Source organism: Myodes glareolus, chromosome 14 (genome assembly GCF_982192425.1).
Source record: "Myodes glareolus chromosome 14, mMyoGla1.1, whole genome shotgun sequence".
Lineage (NCBI taxonomy): Eukaryota > Metazoa > Chordata > Mammalia > Rodentia > Cricetidae > Myodes > Myodes glareolus.
Window position 1 is genome coordinate 19,351,663 of NC_142039.1, and position 3,774 is coordinate 19,355,436.

Here is a 3,774-nt window from a genome sequence, read left to right on the forward strand (position 1 = left end):
TCCCCTTGATCTCCTTATGTTGTCTTATTGCTATTGCTAGAACTTCAAGCACTATATTGAAGAGGTATGGAGAGAGTGGACAGCCTTGTCGCGTTCCTGATTTTAGTGGAAAGGCTTTGAGTTTCTCTCCATTCAGTTTGATGTTAGCTGTCGGCTTGCTGTATATTGCTTTTATTATATTTAGGTATGATCCTTGTATCCCCAGTCTCTCCAACACCTTTATCATAAATGGGTGTTGAATTTTGTCAAATGCTTTTTCAGCATCTAGTGAGATGATCATATGGTTTTTTTCTTTCAGTTTATTTATATGATGGATTACATTGATAGATTTGCGAATGTTGAACCAGCCCTGCATCTCTGGAATGAAGCCGACTTGATCATAATGGATAATTTTTCTAATGTGCTCTTGGATACGGTTTGCCAGTATTTTATTGAGAATTTTCGCGTCAATGTTCATGAGTGAGATTGGCCTGTAATTCTCTTTCTTGGTTGTGTCTTTGTGTGGTTTTGGTATTAGAGTAACTGTAGCTTCATAAAAGGAGTTAGGCAATGACTCTTCTGTTTCTATATTGTGGAATACGTCAAGGAGTATAGGTATTAGCTCTTCCTGGAAGTTCTGGTAGAATTCTGCATTGAAACCATCTGGTCCTGGGCTTTTTTTGGTAGGGAGATTTTTGATAACAGCTTCTAATTCTTCGCGACTAACAGGTCTATTTAGATTGTTCACCTGTTCTTGGTTCAACTTTGGTATATGGTACTTATCTAAAAAAATGTCCATTTCTTTTACATTTTCCAACTTTGTGGCATATAAACTTTCGTAGTAAGATCTAATGATTCTCTGAATTTCCTCTGTGTCTGTGGTTATGTCCCCCTTTTCATTTCTGATCCTATTAATTTGCACGTTCTCTCTCTGCCGTTTGATTAGTTTGGATAGGGGTTTGTCAATCTTGTTGATTTTCTCCAAGAACCAGCTTTTTGATTCATTGATTCTTTGGATTGTTTTCTCTGTTTCTATTTTGTTGATTTCAGCCCTCAGTTTGATTATTTCCAGTCTTCTACTCCTCCTGGGTGAATCAGCTTCTCTTTTTTCTAGAGCTTCCAAGTGTGCTGTTAGGTCTCCAATGTGTGCTTTCTCCGTTTTCTTTATTTGGGCACCTATTGCTATGAACTTTCCTCTTAGTACTGCTTTCATAGTGTCCCATAGGTTTGAGTATGTTGTGTCTTTGTTTTCATTAAATTCAAGGAAGTCTTTAATTTCTTTCTTAATTTCGTCCTTGACCCAGGGGTGATTTAGTAGTTGACTGTTCAACTTCCATGAGTTTGTTGACTTCCTGGGGTTAGCATTGTTGTTGAATTCTAATTTTAATCCATGGTGATCTGACAAGACACATGTGGTTACTAATATTTTTTTGTATCTGTGGAAGTTTGCTTTGTTACCGAGTATGTGGTCAATCTTCGAGAAGGTTCCATGAACTGCAGAGAAGAAGGTATATTCTTTCCTATTTGGGTGGAGTGTTCTATAGATGTCTGTTAAGTCCATTTGATTCAATACCTCCAATAAATCTCTTAATTCTCTGTTTGGTTTCTGTGTGATTGACCTGTCCATTGGTGAGAGAGGAGTGTTGAAGTCTCCTACTATTAGTGTGTGTGGTTTGATGACTGCCTTGAGTTCTAGAAGAGTTTGTTTTATATAAGTGGGTGCCTTTATATTAGGGGCATAGATATTCAGGATTGAGACTTCTTCCTGATGAGTTGTTCCTGTTATGAGTATGAAATGTCCATCTCCATCTCTTCTGATTGATTTTAGTTTGAAGTCGATTTTGTTAGATATTAGAATGGCCACACCCGCTTGTTTCTTAGGTCCATTTGCTTGGAAAACCTTTTCCCAACCCTTTACTCTGAGTAGGTGTCTGTCTTTGTGGTTGAGGTGTGTTTCTTGTAAACAGCAGAATGTTGGATCCTGTTTTCGTATCCAATCTCTAAGTCTGTGCCTCTTTATAGGTGAATTGAGTCCATTGATATTAAGAGATATTAATGACCAGTGGTTGTTGACTCGAGTCATTTTTTTTTTTTTTTTTAGGTAGTAGAGTGTATGTGTTTTCCTTCTTTGGGTTGTGCTAGTGAAGGGTCGCTAGATGTCTGAGTTATTGTAGTCAGTGTTGGCAATGTTGGATTCCTTGGGATGTAATTTTCCTTCTAATATTCTCTGTAAGGCTGGATTAGTAGTTACGTATTGTTTAAATTTGTTTTTATCCTGGAATATTTTGTTTTCTCCGTTGATAGTGAATGAAAGCTTGGCTGGGTATATTAATCTGGGCTTGCATCCATGGTCCCTTAGTTTCTGCAGTACCTCTATCCAGGACCTTCTGGCTTTCATGGTTTCTATAGAGAAGTCTGGTGTAAGTCTGATAGGTTTACCTTTATAGGTTACTTGACCTTTTTCCTTTGCAGCTCTTAATATCCTTTCTTTAATCTGAATGCTTTGTGTTTTGATTATTATATGGCGAGGGGATGTTTTTTTCTGATCCAGTCTATTCGGTGTTCTGTATGCTTCTTGCACCTTCATAGGAATATCACTCTTTAGGATGGGAAAGTTTTCTTCTATAATTTTGTTGAATATATTTTCTGGACCTTTGGACTGCAATTCTTCTCCTTCTTCTACTCCTATTATTCTTAGATTTGGTTTTTTTATTATGTCCCATATTTCCTGAATGTTTTGTGATGAGAATTTGTTGGATTTGCTGTTTTCTTTGGTCAGGGCATTTATTTTCTCTATGGTGTCTTCATAATCTGAGATTCGTTCTTCTATCTCTTGTATTCTATTGGTTATGCTTGTTCCTGAAGTCTCTGTTTGTTTACCTAGATTTTCCATATCCAGCCGGTCCTCGGTTTGTGTTTTCTTCACTGCCTCCATTTCAGTTTTCAATTCTTGAACTGATTCCATTACCTGTTTGATTATTTTTTCTTGGTTTCCCAGGGTATCATTTACGAATTTACTTATTTCTTCAAACTTTTTGTTATATTTGTCTTCCATTTCTTTACTCATTTCTTCCATCTTTTTGTTATATTTCTCTTCTATTTCTTTAAGTGAGTTATTCATACCCTGTTTAAGAGACTCTATTGCTTTTATAATGACACTGTTTTCCACTTCTTCCGGTATAGGGTGTTCAAGTCCTTCTGTCATAAGATCGCTGGGATCTGGTGTTTTCGTGTTGTTTTTCAGATTGTTGGAGGAATTCTTGCCTTGGCGCCTGCCCATCTCTTCCTTCAGATGCTCTCCAATGGCTCTTCCCTCCACTGGGTCTTTTGCTACTGGATTAATGCCCCTTGCTATCCAGGAATCACTTTGCCTGCAGCCTTAGGTTGCTGCAGGCAGGCTTTAGAACAGAGGGATTTCCGTCCCTTTGCACTCACCGCCTGTACGTCCCGTGGTGCCCACCCCGGCTGAGATGGAGAAATTTAAGCCCCGAAAAAAGGAGAGGGGAGGGTATGGGTTCCAGGCAGAAAGCTGGGATGGCGTTGCAGGAGAGAGGGATTAGCTGGGGAAGCTGCCCCTTTGGAGTAGTCAGGGAGATAAGGGTGGCGGGAGTATTGTGTGTTCCCTAACCGGCCTTGTGTGGCGGTCAGGAACAATACACTTACCCCTCCACAGGAACAGAGCCCCTCGCTGGTCAGAGGTGCCCCTGCCTGCAGTCTTGGCTTGCTGCAGCTCTTTAAGTGTTTCTAAGCCTTTGAGTTTTCTCTTTTGAGAATTCTCTGTTCACTTGTGCTGCA